This window comes from Manis javanica, chromosome 14, assembly GCF_040802235.1.
Source record: "Manis javanica isolate MJ-LG chromosome 14, MJ_LKY, whole genome shotgun sequence".
Taxonomy (NCBI): domain Eukaryota; kingdom Metazoa; phylum Chordata; class Mammalia; order Pholidota; family Manidae; genus Manis; species Manis javanica.
The window spans coordinates 54,271,861-54,299,345 of record NC_133169.1 but is presented as its reverse complement, the minus strand read 5'-3'; the positions used below and the strand labels follow the sequence as shown (position 1 = coordinate 54,299,345).

The following is a 27,485-nucleotide window of genomic DNA, read 5'->3' as shown; positions in this document are numbered from 1 at the left end:
ACTCAGAGTATGTGCGATGAAGGCAATTCTGAGGGGACATGCTAGGCACTCACCCATAGCTTTGCCAGTGCCTCTGTGGGTGACTAATAAGTCTCGCCATAATTCTTGCCCCCAAAGGGGTTGGTGACCAACCAGCCAGTTGGCATGGTACCAGGTTGGTAGCCACAGGGTCAAGCCCCGATAGACAGCCCAGCTGTAGGTGCAGACAACTATAGGGGAAGGCTCCTGGGTGATCACAAGCCACACGCCTGCAACTCTGCCCATTAGCTGCTCTTCCCCTTACCATCTTCTATCCAGGATGGAAAGCTATAGCCCTCCATTTTCAGGGATTCCATTAGGATGGAAAGCTATAGCCCTCCATTTTCGGGGCTGCCCACAGCTGGAGCCATCTGTATACCATGCATCTTTGAGTATAAGGGCTCTTCCCTCCCAATAGGGACTCTCTGCTACTAATGGTTCAAAAGCAAGTTCTTCCTGCTTTTCACTAGTATATGTCACTGGCCACAAAAAGCATTGGAGTTCTTCACTCAAGGGGCTACTAGAGAGGGCACTACACTGCTGTAGGTAAGCACCCCATTTGGCTAATGTGGGTGTTTGTGCTATACCACTCCTTGGCTTTTGGGTCCAGTCTTGTACCCACCCCAAGATGGGATAGGTAGTTATTACCTTTATCAGGGCCATTCCAGTGATGGGTTCTGTAGCCGGCAAGGTGTGATGCATGGCAGCCAGTTGCTTTTTCTATCAAAGTGTATTGTACCTCTGCCCCTTTCCAGAGTCATGACCAGAATCCAATGTGTTGGCGAGTTCGTTCAAGCCGCTGCCAGAGACCCCAGCCATAACCATCTTCAGTCACATGAACACCCAGCTCACAGGGCCTTGACAGGTCTATCACACTCAGGGCCTGCACGGCCTTGACTGCTCATTTTGCTGTAGTAAAGGCAGATGCACATGTCTCATCCCAGTCCCACCTGATGCCCTTTCATACCAACTAGTGTAAGGGCTTCAGAATTTGTGCCAAGTGCAGTATAAACACTCCCCAGTAGCCTAGAAGACCCAGAAACTCCTGTAGCAATGCTACAGTTTTAGGGGTAGGAAAGGCCTGGACTTTATCTATAACTCCTTCTGGTATAACTTTGGCCTTACCTGACCAGATGACCCCCACGAATTTGACAGACAAACCAGGTCCCTGAACCACATTGCTCTTTACAGCCCATCCTTTCTCCTGTAGATGTTGCAGCAGTCTAGGTGCTACACCTTCTAGATCTGAAAGAGAATTGAACATGAGCATGACATCATCAATATAATGGTACAGCCACACCATTGGTGGTTTCTCCCATGTAGCCAAGTCCTGGGCTACAAGTCCATGACAGATGGTGGGGCTGTGGGTGTATCCCTGTGGGAGGATGGTGAAAGTCCATTGCCATCCTTCCCATGTGAAGGCAAACTGTTCCTGACTTTTCTGCTCAATGTCAATGGAAAAGAAGGCATTAGCAAGATCTACCACATAATGGTATGTTCTTAGTTCATGGTTGAGGGTATCCATCAGGCCTGCAATAGAGGGGACAGCAGCATGCATAGGCGGTATGACTTTATTCAATTTTCTTCAATCCACAGTCATAGATCAGGAGCCACCTGGCTTTTTTACAGGCCACACTGGGGAACTGAAAGGACTATGGGTGGGCTTTATAATACCCACCTTTTCCATTTCCTGGAGAATTTCTCTAATCTCTTTATGCCCTCCAGGCAGTTTGTTTTGTTTGGTATTAATCACCCACTGAGGCACAGGCAAAGCTATGAGTGGGTGCCTAGCATGTCCCCTCAGAACTGACTTCACCACATGTACTCTCAGTCTGAACTGACCTGGATTAGTCTGCAACCATAGACCCTGCAGAACATCAATCCCCAAAATATACTCAGGAATAGGAGATATATACACAGTATACTCTTTTGGGGGGTAGATGCCCTATTCCCAAAGGGATTTGGGCTTGTTTCACTCTGATAGCCTAACCCCCGTATCCATCTATGATAGTGGGGGTCCTGGGGAACTTCTCAGGGTTACCATGAATCAGTGTACATTCAGCCCCAGTGTCCACAAGAGCCAGGACATGTTGTATGTTCACTAGGAACCAATAGACAGCTATTTCAACATGTGGCCTCCGGTCCCCCCCTGATCCCTCAGAGCAGGTACCTTGAACTGTGTTCCCCAATCATCTTCCTGTGTGGGCTCAAGTGAGGTTGCCTTGCTGTCCAGCAGTAAGTCTTGCAAACACACCAACTGGACTTGTGGCTCTGTCTCTGACCTCTGCCTCTCTGGCCTTAATGGCTGGAACTGCTGCTCTGGTTTCAGCTGTTGCCGTAGCTCTAGTAAGATCCTATTTGACTTCCCATCTAATTTCCTTCTGTCTGCTCCTGCCTGTAGTGTATCAACCCACATCTGGGTCTTGTAACCTTCCTGGAGCCCTTTAAATTCTTCTTGTGAGTAGCAGACCTTATTTCTTTCTCTGTTCTCATTGTTTCAGCCTCTCCTAAGTCTGCTACTGTATGTGTCACCTCGCTTACGGGCTGCCCTAAGTGAAGGGAAAGAATAGCCACTAGACACCCAAAGAGGGATGTGGGAGCCATTTGAAGCATAGTATTTCTCATCCCAGTAGTGAAAGGCTCTTCATCTGGGCCATGATTCTCTGGACTATAGATGGCATTTTTTTCATGCCTAGCTCCTGTAACACCTGTTGGAGCTCAGCATACGTCTGCCATCTAGCAGGAGAGGATGGTAGATAACCCTGATTGGGCCACACAACACGAAGTGCAGCCATAAGCCAATCAAGGAGGGAGTGATTCCCTGGGGTCTGATGTGCACTTTGTAACCGCTACCTCAAGGTGGGCTGAACTGTCAGGGAAGCCAGATTTCCCATCTCGGATTCTGACAGAATAATTCCATCCATCCCTAAGTCCCACAGATGCAGGATCCAAGCTGATAGTGACTCTGAGGGCTTCTGCCTAAACTGGGAACCCAAATCCACCAGCTCAGCCTGAGTATAGGGGTGGAGCGTAGAGTGCTCCATGACCTGGGGAGGGGGCTGCTCCTCTCCTTGGGGAACTTTCAGCTGTCAGGTCTTTTTCTTTACAACCACTGTGCATGCTTTCAATACAGGATGGGTCAGTGCCCCTGGCATCAGCCCTTCATCCTTCCCCAGCTCCTCCATTTCTGGGGCTGATGACACCTTTCTCTCCACTCCCCTGAGTGCCTCCTCTGCTACCGTGAATGCTAGCTCAGTCTTTAGCAGCTCTCTTACCTTCACCTCAATGCTTTGCAGATGGTGTTCTCATGTCACCTCCACCAGTGCTTCCCTCAGAAGTTCATCTTCTTCCTTGATGGCTTTTCCTCCTTCAGAGCACCTGGCAGAACTGACATCTCATTCTGTAAGGAATCTTTTACCTCTTCAAGGGCACCTCACTGCCGGTGTTCTCATGTTCTCATCCTGCCTCCTCTCTCATCAATGCCATTTCCTTCTTCTGGGAATCCACAGAATTTTGCAGCTCACGTTCTCATGCCACCATTTCTTGGGTCTTTTTCAGGAGGGTGTCTTTCTCTTCTGTAGATTTTTTTAACACTGTGAGAAGCAGCCAACCCATGGGGCAACAGTGCCCCGTTGCCTCATGGGCACTCTCTCAAAAGACCTACTTGCTATACCAAGGACTATCCATACTGCCTCAGGTGCAACCTCCATTTGCCTCCAGTCCTGGGGTGGGGCCCAGTCCTGTTGGAGGCAAGCCACCTCAGACCACATACCCATTGGGGGACAATCCACTGTCTCCCCATTCACAGGGGCAGCCCGCTGAAGCACCCCTTCCATAAGGGCAGCCTGTCTTTTTCCTTGGTCAACAATGAACTCTGCTGACTTCACCAATTTTCTTGCCAATGGGTTTCAGCCCCAGGCAACTTCACTATGGATTCAGTGTGACCAAAGAAATGACAGTAGAACATTCTTGGGGTGAAAGGGTTTATTACCTGGCTTGTTCTCCCAGCAGTAGGTCAAGCACTAGCATCTCTGCCTACACCTAGAGCACTGGGCTGAGCTCTCTATATAGGGCAATAAAAGCTTATTTCCTATGGGTGTGGAAGCAGTAGCCTAGCAACAGGCCAGTTACATCAACAAGTGGTTTAAGTTCAGTGAGGATCCTGGCCATAGGAGCCCCAACTTCCTTGCAAGCAATCCTGCATCTCAGAGGCTGGGTGTCCAGGGAGATGTGTAATCTGTGTTTCAGCTGGAGCAGCCCTCTGGTCGCTAGAGTTTAAGCTTGCAACTGTGCTGAGAAAGACCATTCTACTTCTCATCTTTCCTTTGTTCCAACATGCAAGTTAAACAAGTTTTCTGTTTCTTTTGAAGCCTGTTGCTGGGGCAGCAACTGAACCATGAAACCTGCCTTGGAATTAAAGTTCTGGCTGAGATCCTCTCCCTGTCCACTGGTCATGTCTCGGTGGTTTCAACCCCTGCTCTCCACCAGTTTCTCCCTCTGCCATTGGTTCAGCATCTTTAGCTTACAGACCTTTGCAAAACTGGCTTGGTGGGTGGGCTCTTCCTGTCCCCAACCCTCAGAGTGACAATAGTATGACAACTGTTAGAACCACTGAGGTGGTCACCCTGCTTACATGGAGGGTGGCGATGGCAGGGGAAGGAGGGAAGTTGAGATCGACCCTCAATTTCCAAGTGACAGCCCCTTCTGCCTCCCACTGCCCTGCTCCTTCTAACAGAGCCATTGCTGGTAACCTGCTCTGTGAGTTACTTTCCATTTGCCTCTGCCCCAGGCCCTGGCCCAGGTGTCTTCCCAGTCCTGTGCCCCAGGAGGCTGACCTCCTGGGGTCTAAAGCCTGACCTCTATGGTCTGTTCAGCAGCACCGACAAGCTCCCTTTTATTCTGGCCCTGGTTGGATTCTGCCCATTGGAAGTCCCAGCAGATCTGCAGACAGGAGGAGAGACAGGTTGGCTATTTCTTTCTCTACTACCTCCCCACTTGGATTTTTGTCTCTCTTGAAAACTGCCACTCCTGCCAGCCAGCCCTTCTCCGTGGGGCTCTGGGCCTCTCCACCCCTGTTTGTTCCCACATCAGGATAAGTAGTCTTCTCATTAACCTTCATTTGACCTGTCTGGAGAAAGCTTCTTCTTTCCAAGACCCTAACTGATACATCTGACACCCTTTCGCTTTGGGGAACCTGTTTTTCATTCCCAGGGGGAGGTGATGCAGAGGGTCTCTGAACAAAGAGAAGCCCTGGAGATACCAGAGGCACCAGAGTACGGGCGAAGCACACAGCTGGGCAGGGTAGGCAGGCGTGAATGCCCCATGCCGAGCACCCACCTGGGGAACACACCCGAGGGGAAGTGTTTCTGATCAAGGGTGAGGGTCCCTCCAGAGCACATGCACGTCAGGTCACATTGGAGCCTGTCAGGAAGAAGGGCCCTTACAGTGATGGAACTTGGCCTCCCCCTTCTGTGGCTGGGAAGGGAAAGGGATGGGTTCCAAACATGTCAGCATCCCTACCTGCAGACTTACGTAGCTCACATGGTGTTTTGTCCTTATGACCTCGTCTCCTCAGCAGATAACTCTCTGAAGTGGAGCTCACACCCTGAGGAACTCCAGTCAGAGGCCCTCACAGAGCCCCACACTCTTGGGGTTACAAGGAGACCCTGCTGGAACACTGGTACCAGAAATCTCCTCCCCAGGGAATTATACCTCCAGGTTCCCACTCAGGCCCCGCCTAGAATCTTCTCTCTCCTGCCGAGGATTAACTCTTCTGCATTTTGGGCAGGAAATGAGTTCTTTGCTGTTTTTGTGGTCAAATTTTAAAATGAAGTCAATATAGCAGAGAATGCTGGATAAGCTGATGTCTCTTTATTAATTCATGAGGCACTTTGCAGTCCACCACTGTCCAAGGTGAGATTGATGGAAGCCGAAAAGGAAGTTCAAATTAAATTATGTCTTTGATAACTTCTGCTTAACTGGCCTGTCGGGGACCAAGACAATTAAACATCTGATTTATTCCCATGTTCATCTCCACACACTCACACACATGCTGACTAATGAGACACTGCACCATGCTGCATTTCCAACAATTTGCAGTGTGAAATCAGAGAAGGTCAGCACTGATAGGCCACAGTGGGAGGTTCATTAGTCCTCCACTGAGTCCTCCATTCCTTCCCTCATTGCATTCAGCCTTCCCTTGTCAGCTTCTGCTCTTGCCAAAAAGGGTCTGGTGCTGGGCAGGAAGAAGATTCCAGGGCCCCCACTCTGCCCACTCCTAGGCAGTCTGGCAACAATGAATCTGAATGTGTATCTGAAGCAGTTCCTAACAGCTCTGCCTCTCATATGCGGAGTGGCCGGATGAAGGACTGTTCCCTGTCTCTAGTCTCGCTTTCTCTGTCAGTCAGGTGAAATCGGAGAGCTTGATAAGCATAACAGCCACCATTCGCCAAGACTTACTAGTTCCTGGCCACTTACCCTGCGTCCTTCACATGAAGTGCCTTTTTAATCTTCACCATACCCTATGAAGTAGGAGTCATTTGCTCTTTTTACATACTTGAACTTGGAGACTCAGAGAGGTTCTGCACAAAGCCACCAGGCTACAAAATGCAGATTCTGAGCCCAGGCAGCCAGACCTCAGAGCCCATGTTCTAAACTGCCCCAACCATGAGAACAGTCCTCATACCCATTGGGGCAGCTGGTGATTCTTTCTGTCTCTGCTCCAGGTCACAAATGGCCACTGCCTGCACTCCCCATGGTTCCCGAGGGTCATTCAGTTGACACCTCTGTGTAAAGCCTTCTGTCTTTTCTACTGGACTTCTGCTGATGGGTGGGTCATGCGGAAGGAACTTCTCCAAACTGGCCTTCAGTCCCCTGAGGGCTGAGCGCAGAGCCTGGGGACAGCCTGGGGAGACCCTGGGAAGAGGAGACAACAGGCAAATATCCCTGATGGAGAGATCCTGGCACCAGTACAGGGATGGAGATCAGGTGCTTCCCAGGGGGGTTGCTCTGGTGCCAGCTGGATCTTCACAGGCCTTCTGGGATTGCTTGGGCTTCTCTCTGGGCAGGAGTTGGGATCATGTTCCCTTCCAGGGCACCAGCTTTCTCCCTGCTATAACATATCCACACGTTTATGTCTCCCAGCCCACGGTCCCCGGCTGAAGACCAGTGTATCTATCTGGGCACCAGTGTCTGTCTCCACCAAGTGACCCGCAGACTTTTCACACCCAACACAGTTCAAACCAGAGTCCACATCTCATCCCCAGACCTATTACCTCCCGTGCTTCTTCTGACTTTCTGTCTAGTCTGAACCAGACTCCAGGCGCAGAACCTCCCTTCTTCCTTCCCTCACCTGTCAGGCCTGCTCTTCTTCCCCACAGTCACCACCAGGAGCTCAGCATTAATCATCTCTTCACCTCTCATCTGCCTTAGGCTGAGCCAGGCCTCCAGCGGGACTCCTGCCTGCAGCCTCTAGCTACCTGACCATCCACACAGACTGCCCGAGTGAGCCAGAGTGGGGCACAGACTCAAGCATGTCCCCGGCCTGCCCCGCACCCAGCAATGCCCACCACACAGAACTCACCATGCTTTCAGCAGTGGTTGTCAAATGGCGCCATCCCATTGTCCAATGAGTGGGATGAAGTGGGGGGGGGAGTGGGAGGGGCTCTCCAGGGCCTTTTAAGAATGGTGTCAACTAAGAGTCACTTACTGAACAAATGTGAGCATCTACCCTGAGCCAGGCCCTATAGGAGGAGCGAGGCATTCAGTGGTGGACTGCACAATGAGCACTCGTGCTGGGGACCTAGGATCCTACTGAGGGAGACAGAAGCAACAAATGAAGCAGCAGAACGGGATGGAGTCCCAGATAGTGACGTGTGGCTGTGCAGGTTACAGGCAGTAATAAATGTGCTGCACTGAGCCAGCCAGTGCATTAAGCACTCAATAAATGTTACCTTGTAACCCTGAACACCCCAACTAAAATGGCTCTTGGCCTCATTATTATGATTACATTTTAATTTACAAATGAGAAGAAGAGAGCACAAGAGCTCAAGTTCACAAAGCCAGTGAGCAGAGGGGCCTGGCTGTGACCCTCTGCGGCCCAGCCCCAGAACCCACTCTCCTAACCGGTGGGCTCTGCGGCCTCCCCGGAGGTGAATTTCAAGTTGAGACTGTTTGGAGTCGGCGGTGTCTTAGTGTGGGCTCCCCCAGAAGCAGAACTGAGACAAAGATTCATGGGCTAGCATTTTAAGAGGTGATCCCAGAAAGCCCTGGTAGGGGTGTAGGAAAGTGACACAGAGAAGAGAAGGCAGCCTCTAAAGGGTGCGCCACCGGGCCAGTCACCACTGTGGGCAAGCGGAGCCTAGGCCGCTGGGGCCCAGGGATCCAGGGTAAGGCATGTGCCTGCAACTCTCCTTCCCACCCAAAGGGCTGAGGGAGCTGGGCTACTGATACACCACCTTCGCCCTCACTGGGGAGGGACACCGTCAGGAGGCACTAATGCCCTGGCACTTCTGACTCGCACTTGCACAGGCAGAAGAGGCTGTTGCCGAAGAGAGTACCTGGGCAAGAAGATGCGGCGGCCGGCAGGCGGAAGTCAGCTGTGTGCACACAGATGTGGAAGCCCAAGGGGGATGCGGCCAAGGCCCCAACAGTGGCTGCTAGAGCACTCCAGGCAGGGGGGACGTGGTGTGAAAAGGCCCACAGGTGACAGCAGCCTCCTTGTGCTCAAGGAGCACAGAAGGCTGTGCCTACAAGAATGGTCATGGCCGTGTGGTGGCATCTGCGGCCAGAGGGGGCGCTGAGGCTACACCATGTTGGGTGTAGGAGCTGGCACTTCAAGGATGTTGGGGTTGCCATGGAAAGTTTTAGAGCAGGAGAGTGACTCTCTTTGACTTACGTCTTTCAAAGATCATGTGCTCGCTGTATGGAAAACAAACTGTAGGGGACAAGAAGAAGGAAGACCAGTGAGGAGGCTATGACAGCTCAGGTGACAAATATCCAGGCTTGGACCAGGGTAGCATTGTAACTGTGGATGGATTCAGGGTATTGTTTAAATGTACAATTGCTAAGAATTAATGATGGAATTGTCATGGGGTGTGAGTGAAGAAAATCAGTCATTTACTGAGACGGAGGGATGTGGGGAGACCCAGTATAGAGCGGCTGGGGTCAGGGGCCCAGAAGTCAGTTCTGGACATTAAGCATTTGAGATGTCTTATTACTAGACTGTGTGGCGCTAAGTGGAGTTTGGTTACGTTTGCTGTGCAGTGAGCACCCCACCTTCCCTTGCCTCTCCATTGCTCCAAACCTTCAGTACAGCCCCACCTGGACACCTCAGTGTCCACCATGGGGTGTGCAGTGCTGACCCAGCTTGGAAGAGGGACGGACACAGAAACATGCTGGAGAGATGGAAAGTAGCAAGATCAGTAGCTCTGAGCCTGAGATGGCCCGAAGTCGGCCCTAAGAGTCAGTGGTGCACACAGGTCACCACATTACATGGGACAGTAGGAGGGTTTTTTTTTCAGACTACATTTTCTTATCCATTCTCCTAAAGGGGCTGCCTCAAACTCTTCCTTTATAAACTATGCTATAAGAAATAGTATTTAAAAAAATACGTTTTAGCTGATAGCTTTGTTAAGATTGGAAATTTTCCTTTTATTCTGGTTTTCTCAGAGTATTTTTTAATGATGAACAGATGTTGAACTTCATCAAATCCTTCATTTGCATCTGCTGAAGTGATCATGAGATTTTTCTACTTTATTCCATTATTAACTGAATCACATTGACTGATTTTCTCATGTTTAAACTTTCTTGAATTCCTTGGAAAACTCAACTTGACTGTATGTGTTTTAAAAAATAAACCACTAGATGTGAAAGCTAATATCATATTTATGATTTTCACAGCTATGTTCCTAGTGAAATTGGCCTATAGTTTTCTTTTCCTGAATTGTTTTTGTCCAGTTTTGAAATGAAGGTTATACTAACCTGATAAAATTATGTGAATAGTTTTCCCTTTATTTCTATTTTTCTACAGGAACTTCATAGATTGGGATTCTCTCTTCCTTGAAATTACTATTGAACATTGCTGTAAAACTATCAGGAGCTGGGGGTTTTTTTGAAAGGGTGATGATGATTCTGTTCTAGTTTCTTTAAGGGTTTTAGTTCTAAGATCTTGGATCACTTTTTGCATTTTTGTATTGCATTTTGTATTTCTCTGCAACTTTAGTTCATCTAAGTATCCCATTTGTTGGCATATAACTATACATATATTCTCTACCTCACATTTTGTTTGTTTGCATATCCTCCCCTCTTACCTTCTCCTATCAGTCTTGCCAGGGGCTTATCTATTTTATTAGTCTTTCTAGAGAACACTTTCAGTTTTGTTAATATCCTATTTGTCTTTGATCTCTAGTTTTATTGATTTCTGCCTCGATGCTTATGTATTTCCTTCCTCTGCTTTGGGCTTACCCTGTTTCTCTCTCTTGAATTTTCTAAGTTGAAAGCTTAACCCTCTTGTTTGCTTTCTTTCCTGATTTCTGCTATATTTAAAGCTATAAATTTGCCTCTGAGTCCTGCTTTAGATACGATCCACAAAATTTTACATGTGTTGCTTTAAATGCCATTCACCTCTGTATATTTAAGTTCCTCTTTGATTACTTTTGGTAGTATTTTTTAAATTTCTAGACATTAGGATTTTAAGATTTAATTGCATCATGGTCAGGAACACTGTAAATATGATGTTGATTCTTTTAAATTAACTAAAGCTTCTTCTGTGGCCTAGCACATAATTTGTTTGCTCCATGTGCATATAAAATGAAAAGTATTTTGTTTCTTCGGGATATAATAGGTACAGATAAATTATATTATTATAATCTTGCTTATTTTTGTATGCTTCAACTCCTAGTTTTTGAGATAATGTCTTAAAGTAAAATATGAATTTTGATTTATTATCTTATCCCAGATTTGTCAATTGTTACTTTCACTAATTTGATTTTCTACTGTATGTTCATGATCATTATATTTCATGGTATATTATTTGTTTTACCAATATATAACATCTTCACTTTCCCCCTCTAATATTTTATACCTTACATGACAATTTCCTTGATATTAACATTTTTATTGGGGCTTATTTTTAGTGAATCTTTTCCTGTCTATCCTTTATGTATATTTTTGTTCTTGATATGTGTCTTGTAGACAATACACTGCTTGGTTTTATCTCTTTAATTTAATTAGAGAGACAACACTTTGGTTAAATTTAAACTATTTACACTTATTGTAATTTCTCTTATATTAATATTTATTTCTGTCTCTTTTATATATCCAACTTTCCATACCTTCTTTCCTATATTCTGTTGGGTGGATGAAATTTTCTCCTGCTGGTTTGAAAGATATGCATTCTATTTTTATTCTTCTAATAGTTGTCCCTAACTTATTAACAACAGCACCTTTTTCCCCTATCAATTTCTTATGCTATCAACATGTGTCTTTTCCTGCAGAAAAACAATTTCAGAGAAATAGATAGACAAACCAAACCAAAGTGAAAGAGATAAGGAAGGAAATAAATGAGGGAGCAAGACATCAGCAAAGAACAAAGAAAAAAAAGAAGCAGAAAAGTCAAGAGAAAGAACTAGTTAGGGTCTGAGGGAATAAAGCCAGGAGTCCTGCACACCAAACATGTTCAAATTCTGATAGTGAGAAAATCTCTAGGCTTCAGTTGGTCCTTTCATGTAATGCCCCCAGATCATTCCTTTCTTCACTTGCTTAGGAAAACATTACCAATTATTTCATGGCTATATACTAAGCAGCCACTCTGTCCAAGGCCGTCTTTCAGACCTGGGACAAAGGAGTAAATCAGTAGACCCTGTCCTTGCCTTCCTAGAGCTCATAGTCAAGACAGTTTATAAAGCAATTACAGCAGAGTAGGGAAGAACAGGAGCGTACAGCAGGGAAGCCCAGCCTGGTCTGTGGGAATCAGGGGAATCCTCCATGCAAAGTGATGCTGAACTGAGGTTGGAAAGACATAACTCTTCCACCAGTAGGTGCCAAGAGCAGAGGCTGGCCTTGATGGGTGCCCTGCAGTCAGCCACTGTTCCTCTGCATCCTATGGGACTTTGGCCAGAGCACACCCGGATGGTACATGTACTCGGCATAGAGTCTGGTGTCCTTAAACAGCCTAGGTTCTCTCAGTACATGTGCCCAGAATTTACAAGGTCCCCATCCTGTCTCATCCCCCTAGGCTGTGTCAGTGGGTAACTACAACTGATGTCAATGCGACCACTTGGTTTCTGAGGCCTGCCTCCTCTTCTTCACCTGCCTGTATGTTTGCTTGGCATCTTAATTTTCTTTTATGCACAACCATACTCACTAATTTACATGGATCAAGGAAGGGGTCTGAGTTAGGAAATCTTTGTGGGTGAGGAAGCAGATTTTATTGCTCCCAAGGAGTTATCCTAAATCCAGTGAGGCCCACCTCAAATGCCATCCACACTGGCTTCAGGAATAAAACAGGATGGTAAGAGGAGAAGAACTGCTGAGCTGCTTTGGAGACAACCACCTGTGTTCAAACCAGTTTTACCACTTCTTGTCACAATGACCACTGAAGCACTCTAAGCCTCAGTTTTCTCATTTGTAAAGACACTGGTAACAGCTTCCCAAGGGAATGGTGGAGGTTCAACAGCAGCAGGCTTATGACATGCTTAGCACAAAGCCTAGAGCTGAACAAGGGCTCAGATTAGCGTTAGTGTAAGTAATAGAATTGGTAGTAGCTTCAACAGTAGCGTAACTGTAACACAGCCTAACCTGGAAGTGCTGATAAAGGAGAGAGCTTCAATGTTATCTCTAGTGGGCAGACACGGAAAGTGGTTGCCATGGATGCATAACACCTAATCTATAATATTTCCTAATCATTTCTTAGAATTGTTTTAAACAAAATACAAAGCTTTTGTTCATAACATTAACATTGTAATTAAGTAAAGGGATAATAATAGATTCTTTATGGACTCCTGTGGTGTCTTCAAGTTTGTATCATTTGCTTCATTTAAGAATCTAAGACATCGGGTCATATTCTTATTAACGTGTGCTTGTTCATTCATTGGTTCGTTCACCATTTATTCAACAAATATTTGTTGGATGCCCATCAGAGAGGCATTTGCACCAAGTAGACTTTCAAGAAATGTTTGATTAATTTAAAATATAATATATATAAATATAATATAAAATAATATATAAAATATATAAAATATAATAACTATATTACGAGAATCCAAATCATGCATATGTGTTTGATTTTATTTACAAAATGTCTTGAGTTTTACTTTGCTTAACCTCTGAAACAAATTAGCTGATGTGTAGCCAGGAAGTGTGTACGTTTTTGAGGATTGCCTTAGAGAATTCTCATTCCATTAAATTTCCCAGATTTCTCAACAGGTAGAAAAGAACCCAAATTCCTTGTATAGTGCAATCCTGTAAATAAAGAACCTCACTAAGTAATCATTTACATTCCTAAAGCATGAGCATCTCTTTTCCATATAATTCTCAATTTTTACATGCTTTACTTTTGCATTTATGGTGGAAATGCTCAGCAGCGATATTAATATTTGCCAAATCACTGTGGATATTGTACCTTTGTGGCTAATCACTTCTGAGTTTAACAAAGCTGGATTGGAATCTGAATTTGCACAATTTTTCTCCAGATCAGACAATCATCAAATACAGACCCCCTGCAAAGGCACACACCAGGAAGGGAGTTAGAAATATGACAGCCCATTGTCCCTACTAAAATGCTTCCTAAAATAAACTATAGGCTGATAAGTTTAATTACTCTTGATTTTTATGCCTGCCTTTTGAAAATGCTAAAATCATCAGGCTATGAAAAATGTTGGTCTTGCAAAACAGAGATAGGAGGGGAAGAGAAAACCTCAGATGCATGCATTCACACAGTTCCAGAGCCCAGGGGAGCTCCTCAAGGCTGTGCAATGCCAGCGCCTCCATGGTGTCCCCAGTGTTCCATGCACTGGCCATGGGGGCATGAGTCACTCTTCTACCCCTAAGTCAATGGCTATTTATTTACTGTGCTCCCTGAGGGGGCCTTATCACGTCATCCAAAATAAAAATATAAAACCATCCAATAATTGAGGATCATAAGTACATGCAAACAGAGGATCCCCGTGGGCACTATGATGGGTAGAAAGAAGTCAATCTCAAAGGCTTGCATTTTGTACAATTCCATTGATACAGAATCCTCAAAGTGATGACAGAGAACAGATCAGAGGTTGCCAGAGGTTAGGGTTGGGGGAAGATGTGACTATTAGGGATAAAGTGGGAGAGTTCCTTTGTGGTGATGGAGCAGTTCTGGGTCCTGATAGTGACAGTGGTAATGCCATCTACACATGAGTTAAAATATCAACACACACACATGAATGCACGTAAAAACTGGTAAAATCTAAATAAGGTCTGTAACTGAATTAAAAGTATCATACCAATATCATTTTCCTGGTTTTGACGATGTACTATGGCAGTCTAGCCATCACTGGGGAAGCATGAAGGATATGTGGAACTCTTTGCACTATTTTTGCAATTTCCTGTGAGTCTTTTACTGGTTTTGAAAAAAATTTTTAAGTATCAATGGGCTATTCTGCACTAACACCATTTCATGGGGCCATAACAACAGCTGTGTTCGCTTGAGAATAGAGGTGTTAACACATGCCTTATCTGTATGACTGACAGCACAGCTCAAAAGTGGTGTTTAGTTGTCACATACCTAGTTTTGATATCATGGCCTGCCTTTCTGCCAGAGTTGAATGATGTGGGAGCTAGGTCAGAAGGGGACTGTCCCAGTGAGTTCACCCTCAGACAGAGAAGTTGGTACAATGACACGTCTCAAGCCAGAAGCACGCCAGAAGCCCTCTACTCCCAGCTGTGGGCTAGTGCCTTGCCTTTAGGCAGCATGGCAGCTGGGGACAAATGTACATGCAGGGCTCACATAGAGCCTGTGACAGCTGAAGCGAACCAGGGAGGCCATACGGGAGGTGGGGGTCTGGAAGCCAGGCTGTACTTCTGAATAAAGCTGGGTTCTCAGCCTCAAGAGGAGGTGTGAGGGGCCGTGTGTATGCATGGCGAGATGAGGCCTGGTCACTGTGAGCAAGTATCTGCAGGGTTGTTATCTGGGAGACAGATTAAACTTGCACTGAAGTAATCCAGACGGCACATCGGGTATCTACAGGCAGAAGTCAAATGAAATAAGGTTTTAACTCAATATAAGGAATTGTCCAAGAGGCGTTCTTTGACAGGTACTAAGATCCCAGACACTGGAAATATTCAAGCATTGATCAAATAACCACCCATCAAGGATGCGCTAAGGGGTCCCAACCAGTGGCCTCGCTCCCACTCTAAGAAGACGACCCCAACGAGGACACTGGAGGTGGGTCCCTCTGGTCTGAAGACAGGAGCCAGTGCAGCCCCCTCCCTTTTAGTTTTTTAACACCATTAGTATGTATCTGCTTTCCTAAGCCATAATTCTTACAGTGGTTTGTCATGCCCCAAAATAAATCTCACCTCCCAACAGAACTTTAGGCCTCTTGTTAAGAGAGACACAGACTCCGCTGCTCCTTCTGCCCCCATGGAGCCTGGCACAGAGTGGTGTGGACGAGAAGCTCCATAAATGTCTGAAACCAAGTGAATGATAGCTCTGGCATCCCACGTCAAAGAGCCAGCCTGGCTGCCCGTACCAAGCCCTCTTGGACTGAGAGCCCATATATTTTATGACTTGCAAGTGCTTCCTGGCACAGACTCCCCCGAATGGTGATTTTGTTTCTCCTTTGCAGCTTTGTCAGTGTTTGGGTTTTCTACTTAGCTCTCAATGAACTAGCTGTCAGAGTTACAGCTCCCTAGGAAATGTCCTACAGTAACTCTGTCAGGGTTTATATTTGCTTGGATGGATCTTTTTATTTCAGCAAGGTGTTTTATTAGCTTACAGAGTCATGAATCACATCAAAAGTAGGGGAAAGATGACCCAATACACACACTTTTATATGGCTTGTTGTTTTTTCTACCGATGATGTCTTCTTGATTGGGATTGAGATGAATTTAATCTCATGCAAAGTATGAAGACTGATTCATATCAGCATATCCATGCCCTCACCTGGCCAGAGCTAAGAGGTTGACTCCAACACCCATGTGGTTATCACTGCTCAACAAATCTTCTGAAATCAATAGACAGGGTTGTAATGGCCCCAAATAAAGCAGTATGAAGCTCCTTCTCTTGGGCCCAGCCCACACCACTGACTAAATATGAGAGTTGCTTTGAGAATGGAATTGTATTAGTATCGGCTCTCCTATGCTGCAGTAATACCTAAACCCTTACTTTTAAGTGGCTTAGTACAACAACAGTATTTCTCTCTCATTCTCATCAGGTTTCCAATGAAGTTTGGTGAGGTCACATTTCATGGTGGCTTAGCAATCAACCCTGTCCTCTTCCCTCTTGTTATAGCAAGAAGAAGAGAGGGAACAAACAACACTATCCTTTTTCCTCCTTCCTTCTTTTTTAAGGTTCTATTTTTTTACAGCAGCTTTAGGCTGACAGCAAAATTGAGGGGACAGTACAGTTTCCATATGGCCCCTGCCCCAACACATGCACAGCCTTCCCCATTATCAACAGTCCCTGCTGGAGTGGCACATTTGTTACAACTGATAAACCTGCATTGACACATCATTAGCACCCAAAGTCCATACTTTACACTATGATCCATTCTTGATATTGTACATTCTATGGGTTTGGCCAAATGCATAATGACATGTATTGATCATTATGGTATCATGCAGAGTATTTTCACTAAAATCCTCTGTGCTTCATCTATTCAACACCACCTCCACACTTGGCAACCACTGATCTTTTTACTGTCTTCATGGTTTTGCCTTGTCCAGATGTCACATAGTTGGGATCACACAGTATGTAGTATTTGCAGATTTCAGTAATATGCATTTAAGTTCCACCATGCTTCTTCATGGCTTGATAGCTCATTTCTTTCTAGCACTGAATAACAGTCCACTGTCCGAATGGAACATACTTTATCCATTCACCTACTGAAGGACATCTTGGTTGCTGCCAAGGTTTGGCAATCATGAGTAAAGCTGCTACAAACATCTGTGTGTAGGTTTTTGTGTGGACATAGTTTTCTACTCCTTTGGGTAAATACCAAGGAGCGCAACTGCTGGATCATATGGTGTTTAGCTTTGGAAGAAACCACCAAACTGTCTTCCAAAATGGCTGTCCCATTTTGCATTCCTACCAGCAGTGAATGAGTTCCTGTTGCTCCGCAACCTCATGGTCGTTTGGTGTGGAAGTGGTCTGGATTTTGGCCATGCTAATAGGTGTATAGTGTGCCTCGTTATTTTAATTTCCCTGATGACATCTGGCCAGTTTTAAATGTCTAGGCCTGGAAGTGGCCCTCACTGCTTTTACTCACAGCCCATTGGCCAGAACTAGGCAGAGGCCAGGACCTGGTTGCAAGGTCTGAGAAACATGATGGGGCACCTGAATGTTCAGTAAGGATGTGTCTCTGCCACAGACCTTTGCCCGGAGACTGGCTGACCCAGTGCCCATGTTCCATCTTGATCTGTCATCCTGTTGAGCTGGCGGCCATTGGATCTAGGTTTTTTCTGGTGTGCAAACTGGACTGAGAAAGCAGCCTCATTCTGTGACTGAAGAGGAACTGGGACCACAGTTAGATGTGCTAGAGCTGGGAATGTGGGGCTGATCTGATAACGGAGGAGGCTAGAAGGGCCGTGTCCTTCTCCCCTGCCTTCAAATCTGAAAGCTCGCATCCAGCAGGGGAATGCCAAGCTGGTGAGCACAACCGTGCCTCTGCAGAGATGCGTGCTCAAGGGATTCTTCCAGGGAAGCGGCTCTCCTTGAAGCCAGCAGAGCTGGGCTGCTGCAAAACCAGAGAGCATGGCACACCGGGCCCTTTGGGATGGTGGCTGTCCAGCTGTGGTGTGTTCTTTGGCCCTGGCCTCATCGGCTTCACGCTGGGAAAAGTCCCCCTCAGAAAAGCCAGGTGTGGGAGTGTCATATATTGTACATCTCACCAGTTAAAACAAATGAAAAGAACCACAGGCTTCCTCTGAAAGTCATGACACAGAACTGCAAAGCTGAAAACAACTAGTCGTTGTGCCTCCATGAAGAAAACCTGACTGACAATGAAGCTGATCCTAGAGAAGGCCCAGCAGAGCAGCTGCGGAGGGCCAGCCCCAGCGCCGGGTGACACCAGCCTGAAGGCCGCCACCTCTGAATTTCCTGGCATGGGACTTATTGATAGTTAATTCCACCAGAAGAAGTAGAGGAGTGGAAGGTGCTTTTAAAAGAAGACAACTAACCTGAACGTAAGTCATGAAACCATAAAACTCTTAGAAGAAAACATAGGCAAAACTCTCTTGAATATAAACATGAGCAACTTTTTCATGAACGTATCTCCTCAGGCAAAGGAAACAAAAGTAAAAATGAACAAGCGTGACCATATCAAACCAAAAAGCTTCTGTACAGCAAAGGACATCATCAGTAGAACAAAAAGGTACCCTACAGTGTGGGAGAATATATTCATAAATGACAGATCCGATAAGGGGTTGCCATCCAAAATATATAAAGAGCTCACGTGCCTCAACAAACAAAAAGCAAATAACCTGATTAAAAAATGGGCAATCTGAACAGACACTTCTCCAAAGAAGAAATTCAGATGGCCAACAGACACATGAAAAGATGCTACACATCGTTTGTCATCAGAGAAATGCAAATTAAAACCACAATGAGATATCACCTCACACCAGTTAGGATGGCCAACATCCAAAGACAAACAACAACAAATGCTGGTGAGGATGTGGAGAAAGGGGAACCCCTTCTACACTGCTGGTGGGAATGTAAACTAGTTCAACCATTGTGGAAAGCAGTATGGAGGTTCCTCAAAAAACTAAAAATAGAAATACCATTTGACCCAGGAATTCCACTCCTAGGAATTTACCCTAAGAATGCAGCAGCCCAGTTTGAAAAAGACAGATGCACCCCTATGTTTATCGCAGCACTATTTACAATAGCCGAGAAATGGAAGCAACCTGTGTCCATCAGTAGATGAATGGATAAAGAAGATGTGGTACATATACACAATGGAATATTATTCAGCCATAAGAAGAAAACAAATCCTACAATTTGCAACAACATGGATGGAGCCAGAGGGTATTATGCTCAGTGAAATAAGCCAGGCAGAGAAAGACAAGTACCAAATGATTTCACTCATATGTGGAGCGTAAGAACAAAGCAAAAACTGAAGGAACAAAACAGCAGCAGAATCACAGAACCTAAGAAGGGACTAACAGTTACCAAAGGGAAAGGGACTGGGGAGGATGGGTGGGAAGGGAGGGATAAGGGGATTGATCATTGTGATTAGTACATGTAATATAAAAGGGGGCATGGGGGAAGGCAGAGTATAGCACAGAGAAGACAAGTAGTGACTCTATAGCAGCTTACTACGCTGATGGACAGTGACTGTAATGGGGTAAGTGGTGGGGACTTGATAATAGGGAGAATCTAGTAACCACAATGTTGCTCATGTGAAATCTGAGCATAAGGTTATATATCAATGATACCTTAATAAAAAAAGGGGAAAAAGAAAAATATATGGGATATTAAATCTAGTCATAATATAAAAAGGATTAGAAAAATAATTTCTCCATTGTGACCACATGGGAAAACTAATAAATTTTACTCTAATGGAGCTGTAAAAAAATAAATAAATAAAAATAAAAGAAGACAACTAAAAATGAAAAAATAAAAAATAACAAAAGAGAACCATGAAAGGAACAGTTTGCAAGATCCACTTGAATTTCAACTGCAAGTGAGCCAGCCAAGCAGCTCAGGGATGATATTATACCGGGACGGAATTCGTGTTCAGCATCTTCAATGAAAAGAATCATTTCAGTGAACAAAGCACCTTTTTCCCCCAAAATCCTGTTTTAATTAGAAGATTGATGGAAAACATAGAGCTACCTCCCCATATCTACTTTTAAAAAAATCTATTTGGGAGCCTGGAAAATACTGGTGAATTATTAAAGAAATGGAACTCTCATACTTTTCTCCTATTTTATTGTTCTCTATTCCCTGAAAAGCCTCCAACATTGTATTTCTATAGCTTGGAATGTGATGTATTTTCCCTCAGAACCTGTAGGTATTCTAATTATATGTAAATCAGTTCACAGAAATAAATAGCCATAGTTAAAGGATATTTAAAATGTTAAAAGCTTTCTCTCAACTGTTCGCTATTAAAAAAGAAAGAATGAAAGAAAAGAGTCAATTTCCAGAATGCTGGTAGCTCTAACACCGGGTTTTTCCTTTCCATGACGGCACAGAATCTTCTCATGCAATGCCCATTTTCCAGGGCTGTTCTTCTGTCCAGTACACTGAAAGTACAGATCACAGTTTGAACCTGATTTTGGAATAATTCTATATTAATCTCTCTTTCTTAACAGTGAAAATATTTCCCCCTTTTATTCAGAATCAAAACACACAACTGGACAAAGAAAGTGAGTAGGAATTAAGAAAGCTGTTTCCATACTGAAAAGCGTTTCCTAAGTGTTGTCCTTTACTTGCTGAAAACATTGCTGCATGTGTACTTTATTTATATTTTTTTCATGTGTACTTTTAAAGCATCATTATTTCCCTGATATATGAATTATATTCTACTCTAGTTCCCTGGCCATAAACACCACAGAAGTGCTGATGGTTCTCACATGTCTATCTCCCTCCACTCATGAGTTCTCTCAACTCACACAGCCAACTGCCTGTTTCATATCTGTGCTTGGTTAGCTCGTAGGCTTGCAAACTGAGCGTGTCCAGAACCTCATTCCTGATCTGCAAACCTGCTCCACGTCAACAAAGGGCGGCATGATGTTTCTGGCTTCTAATGGCAAAAACCTCGCAATTGCCATGAATTCTGCTCTTTCTCTCACATTTCATTTGCAACCCATCAACTAAGTTCTATTGGCCCTACCTTCAAAATATGTTCAGAATGTAAACCTTTGCTTTCACCTCCACCATTATTACCCTGTCCAAGCCACCATCACTGCCTGCCAAGCTTTTTGCAAATGTCTTCTGAGCCTGACCTTGTCTTCCTACAGTCTAATTTTAACACACAGCCAGAATGATCCTTCTAATACATAAAGAGCATCATGTCTTTTCAATGCTCTAAAACACTCTCTGGCATCCCATATCACCCAGTATCAAGGCAAAGTCCTTAAAATGGCCTATGACACTTTCTTTAACATCTCCTACAACTCTCCAGCTGAGCAAGTTTCTTCCTCAAACACAGCAGTCCCGTCTCAACCTCAGGACCTTTGCACTTGGTGTTCCACTGCGTGGAATGCTCTTACCCAGATGCCTTCAAGATCTCAGCTCTAACATCATCCTGACTGCTTACATTTGCAACACCCTCACTCCGAGGCCCCCTCCCTTTCCTGCAACCTTTCTTCATCTAACGTACTTCATATTGCTCTGATTATCTTTTTATCTACCAGAAAATAAACTCCAGGAGAGCAAACATTTTTAGCTGTTGTATTTACCACTGTGTCCACTCACTTAGAATCGTGCCTGGCACACAGCAGACACTTAATAAATATTTGTTGAATGAATGAACAAAATTTTATTCAGTGGTGGATCAATGCATTTGGACCAATCGGGGACTCATCCTCACCTTTCATGCCTGCTGACACTCACTCGCATGTCTGTGGCCAGTGAGCCCACACCTGGGCAAGGGCCCCCTTGTAACAGCAGGTGCCAAATGTGTCCTGACATTAAGGATGATTTCCAGCCTCTGAATGTGCTTGCACGCTGGGATTTCCTGCTGAGCTGGGCTCGCAGCACCTCATCAGTCCCCTGCAGGTGCCCTTCTGGATGGCTGTGGGGGTCAGCACAAGTCTCACGTCAGTGGTTGAGGCACCTCCAGGACGACCACCCATCCTACCGGGAGACAGAGCTTCAGGGGGCAGAGAGTAGGGCTGATTCTGAACAGTCACAGGGCCGTGACAGAAATCAGACCTTCTCCTAGCCCTTTGGCCAGTCATGAGGGGGCTGTAAGTGAGAATGCAGATTTGCTTCTCTAAGGGCGGGCACCCCTTCACACACGGGTGTAGGAAGAGAGAAGCAACTTGTCCCCCAAGCCACAGAAGCATGCGGTTCTGTCTCGCCCATGCTCAGCAAGCCGATGTGCAAACTTATCTGTGAGCCCAGGACATCTCCCAGGGACCTTCCCACACACACAGGAATGCCGAGGGCCTGCGTGGCCAGGGGTGTGCAAGGCCTTCTGACACTTGGGTTTTGCTACTGCTATGGCATCAGTAGCCAAAGACCGGTGGGGCCTGGAGACACCAGCCCTCTTGGGTGACATCTCCAGCTGACTGGGTCTCCCATGCTCTACCTCAAGGTAGCATCAAGCTGGAGGTAAGGCTGCCCAAGGAGGAGTGGTTCTTGGGGTGGGGGTCACTCATCACTAAAACAAATGTTCACAGGCCCATCGGGCATGCTGCTTGCAGACAAGTCCTCAGAAATTCTGAGATGTGATGAAAGCCAACTAAATATGTCACAAGCAAAAAGGGCAAGAGATGTTTCCAAGTTTCATTTGCCTTTAGGAAGTGACAACTAGAAATAAAATGAATTAGATGAAAAGGAAAAGGCAAATTATGACATTAAGAATTCATTTCCATTTAGCAAATCTGCTATTAGCATCACAATCCAGGATATTTTAGTAACGAGAGCCTCATATAGGCGGCATAACTGGATGCCTCACTGATAGGCTTTAAGGAAACCAGAAAAATCCCTCTTCCAAATTCTCTTTTTCAATAGCCTGAGGTCATGCACTAGGGTTGGACACAGCCGGCCTTTCCTGGGAGACGGTGAGGCAGATGGGGCCCCAGGCGGAGCTGGAGGTGGGCAGCAAGGCTCCAGGCAGCTGCCCTGTGCCCACGGAGCTCGCCCTCCCGCAGTCCTTCTTCAAAGCCTGGCCTCTTTCTCCCGAGGACAGGAATGCTCAGAAGGATAAGGTTTTCTGTGAATCCACAGGACAGAGGACAGGAACCGTGACGTCCTTTAGCCAGGGAGCAGCCCCACCCTGGTCTGGGGCCGTGAAGGGCTGCAGTGTGCCTTGGCCTCTGAGAGCGCAGCCTCTCACACCAGCCTGCTGTGTGACTGAGGATGGCTGGGTCCCCCTTCCTCCCCTCAGCCACGTTCCTACAGAGCCCCTGGAACAAGTAAAGGAGTCTTTTATTATTTATCTCAAATACCCACCCTCACACTTTGATAACAAGGCACGTCCAGAGGAGATAAACTCCAGATTTAGCAATAGTTCTGAGGGTCCAGCACCTCTGATTTCATCAGTGTCTCAGGCGACATGAGGTTACACCTGGGATTCTCTGCTCATTACAGCCAGAGGGACTTCTGAAGCCTCAGGCTGAAGTTTCTCTGCTGTCAGTTTAACAGTCATCAGTGCTGCCCATTACCCTCAAGATCAAGGCCCGCATCTGGGCCTCGTGTATCTAGTTCCACAAGATCTGTGCCCATTCTTCGGCTTCCTTCCCACCACATTCCCACAGGGCCCTGGGTGCCAGCTACACACACAGCCCCTGAGATGCCCGCATGGGTGGAGGACCCTTCTGCTCTCTGCTGGCCACACCTTTCTGTATCTCGGGCCTCTACTCACTGGAGGTGCAGTTTAAATCCTGCTCCATTAGAATGGGATGGGAATAGAAGAGGCTGGGGAGAAATTAACTTAAAATATGCAAAGCTAGATTTTTACTGAGATTCAGCTGTTTTTCTTTATTTCTCTGTCTTTCTTCTTTTCTTTTTAAATAAACATTCAGCATAGTAGTGCAAGCCTTTGGTTGATTTCTGAAAAACTTACTTTTGACCATATTTACCAGTATTCTCATTGCTTTTATGGAGAAGTGGATCTTCAGAGATCCTTGTCAGGAAATGCTCTCACCAGTGAATTGATTTTTAACAAAGGTCCAAAGGCAATTAACTGGGTAAAGTATGTCTTTCAGCAAATTGACTAGAACAATTGTATAACCATACGCAATCAATCAATCAATGAAAAGGAAAAGAACTTTGACCTATATCTTGCACCATACCAAAAAATTTAAGGCAAACAAATCATAGACCTAAATGTAAAACCTAAAGTCACAAAATTTCTAGTAGAAAACATAGCAGAAAATCTCCATGACTTGTAGTTAAACAAAATGATCTTAAATACAACAGTAAGCATATGATCCTTAAAAGAACAAATTGATAAATTGGACTTGAACAAAATTAAGATCTGCTCTCCTAAATCATGGTCAAAAGAATAAAAAAATTAGCCACAGACAGATTGGGAGAAAATATTTGGAAATCATATATCTGATAAAGGACTTGCATCTACAATATACACAGAATTTTCAACACTCTCAACTCAATTTTTAAATAGGCAAAATATGTGACCAAATAAATCATGGCAATTAAGCAGCTGTAAAGATATTCACCATCTTCAGTCAGTAGGGAAATGCACATCTAAACACAGTGAGACACCATGATGCACACAGAGAATGGCTAAAATTACAGACTGCACGCCAAGTGTCAGTGAGGCTGTGGAGTTACTAGAACTCTTAGGCTGCTGGCAGGAGACTCAAACAGTACAAGTGTTTTGGAAAACAGTTGGACAGTTTCTTAAACGTTAAATATATGCCTATCCCATCCCGCAGCCATTCCACTCATCGGCATTTAACCTCGAGAAATGAAAGCACATGTCCACTCAAAGACTTCTACTTGAATATTCACCTCAACTTTATTTGTAAGAGCCAAAACTAGACCTATCCAAAATATTCATCAATGGATGAATGGGTGAACAAACTATGCTGTATCCATATAATGGAATAGTACTCAGCAATAAAAAGGATAAAGTACTGATGAATTAGCAATACAGATGATCTCAAAATAAATAAGCAAGAAAGCTAAGCAAAGGAATGCAAAGAAAAAAAAAGCTGTACATACTGTATGATTCCCTTTATATAAAATGTTAGGAAATGGAACTGTATTCCATTTGCTCAATACAAAGTAACCTGTGCGGGAGATGGCAGAAAATGTTTGCTTAGGATGGGACTGAGAGTAGAACGGGTGGGAGGGTGAGAATGTGAAAGTCCCCCAAGAGTTTTTGGTATGATGCATATGTTCATTATCTTGATTATGGTGATAATGTCACAGGTATAAATGTATGTCCAGACTAGATTTTTGTTTGTGCACTCAATCATATGCTAAGTATACCAGTGAATCTCTTAAAAAAGAATGAAGCCATAATATGTGGCTTTAAGATCTTTTGTTAAGACCTATAAACAATAAATGCACCACCCAGTGGAACTCCCCAGATGATCAAATGGGCTTTAGGAAGCTTACGAGAAACATCTCACAGAAACATAATTTCAATATCTCATTAAGTCTAGAGAGAGGGACAGACGTTGAAGTAATTGTGTGTGTGGCCTTTTGAAAATGAAGTGGCTATCATAAAATACATAGAAACTCCACAGTGTTGTTGATAGGAGTTGTGCTGGCAAAAATGCGGCCAGCCTGGGCCAAGAGGAATTAAGACTATTCGACAGGCAAAAAGGCCTCTGGATCCTTACCTTTCTATGGCCAGGAAGCAGGCTGAGAAGACTCCTGAGCAAGCACCATAGATAATTTCTTCAGAAGTAGCTGTGGAGCGTGACAGAGAAGAAAGCATGTCTCAGAGAGTAGAACCAAGAGCCCAGAGAGCAGAGCCAAGAGTTGTGGACAACAGTCAACTAGGGCAGCATTTCCAGGGAGCGGGACCATGGTCTAATCAAGGAGCACTCCCCTCCCAGAGGGCAACATTTCTGCCGAGAAGGATGTCACAGTTACTGTGGGTCAGTGCTGGTCTGTTTCAAATGTGAGTATTTACTGCTATTATGCTATCCTATCCCTGTTGCATCATTGTATGTTGTGTGTGGGGAAGACAGATCACCTTCTTTTTTGTTCATCAGGTCTCCAGATCAAGAAGTGCTACGTCTGGGTTTTATGTATATTACAAGACCCTAGATTCTGAGCCTTATGACATAATTGAGTAAGAATTTTGAGGGTCTTCAGAGGGGTTGAGTATAGTTTGCATGTAGAGGGATGTGAATAATTTTGACCAGAGGGAAGATTGTGGTAGGGTGATTACACAAATGGGCCCGATTCCATATCCACAAGCTTCTCAGTGTGGTTTTGCAGCTCCATCCATCAGGATGTGGACCTACATCCAGGTCCTTTAAGTTGGGCTGCCTTTGTAGACTTTCTTTGCCTGGTAAGATGCAGAAGAGGTGATGGAGTACAGTTCCAAGTTTAGGCTGCCAGACTCCTCCTAGTCTTTTGTTCTCTTTCTTGGTTGCCTGACTGCACCACAAAAGGCCGGCCTGCTAAAGTATGAAAGACCTCGGGAAAGACAGTTGAAGTGCCTCAGCTGACAGCCACACAACCTCCATAAGACAGGTCACCTGGATAACTAGTCACACATAATGCACAGAGCCCAGCTGAGCCCCCAAAACCTGTCCATATGAGCACCAACTAAATTGTCAAGCTGCCAACTGTGAGGGAAGTGCTTGGTTAAGGCACTGAAGTTTGTTACACAGCACTAGGTAACTGACACTCATGCATCGCTTCTTCTGACCTTCATGACAACCAAAGAGATGGGTGCTGTTATTATATACTGCATTTTACAGGCAAGTCCAAGGCATAGAGCAAGTTGCAGTACCACCTAAGGTCTTACGGGGATTGTAAATGGCTTTTTTTAGTCATTAGAGCTCTGTGCCAATATTCTGGTTCTCCATCCAGGCACTCGGTAAGATTGAAGTTAAGTAGTCTCATGGCTTGTTTTAGACAATTAAACTCAAGGGGAAGTAATGTGTGTCACTTCCAGAGAAATACTATAAATAAAATGCATGATTTGCCACATCCCTTTCCTCTTGCCATAGTCCTAAACAGTGTACCAAGTGGTGACTGCCCCTTCCGTCCAGGTCTCTGCCTGTGATTTGGAGGACAGCCTCCAGCCAACCCACAATGGACATTACACAGTGAATAAAACACAGTGAAATAAGCTTTTTTGGGTTTAAGTCACTGAGATATGGGATTGTTACTGCAGCATAGCCTAGCCCATCCTCACTGATACAGTGGCCTAGCCAGGATTAAACTTCATGTCTCTATAATTCCAAACTCATACTCTTATTCATGAATGAATGGGTGAATAAATGATTTTTATCTAAAAGACAAGACCAACGGTGCTAACTGAAACAGAAAAGCAGGAGAAAAAGATTAAAGACAACAAATTGGTGTAACCAAGACAGCAGAGGTCAGAGGAACAAATTTTCTTCCCAGAGGTCAAAGAGAAGGCAAACATCTAGGGAGGTGTTGT

At 45.0% G+C, this 27,485-nt stretch overlaps 1 protein-coding gene across 7 annotated transcripts in view; it reads right to left on the bottom strand.

Moving 5' to 3' along the window:
- LOC118972705 (putative histone-lysine N-methyltransferase PRDM6) overlaps positions 1–27,485 on the bottom strand; it is a 359,903-nt gene that overhangs the window by 287,991 nt on the left and 44,427 nt on the right. For 3 of the 7 annotated variants that reach the window (XR_012124844.1, XR_012124843.1, XR_012124846.1), the window contains 2 exons: positions 25,702–25,771; positions 1,144–1,263 (listed from right to left, as the gene is read on the bottom strand). The exons of 1 other annotated variant lie outside the window; for it this stretch is intronic. The gene's annotated coding sequence lies outside the window, so the exon portion shown is untranslated. Of the gene's footprint in view, positions 1–1,143; positions 1,264–19,336; positions 20,461–21,848; positions 21,954–25,701; positions 25,772–27,485 lie in introns of those variants that run through there. 3 more of the 7 variants (XR_012124842.1, XR_012124845.1, XM_073221131.1) reach the window with 3 other exon arrangements.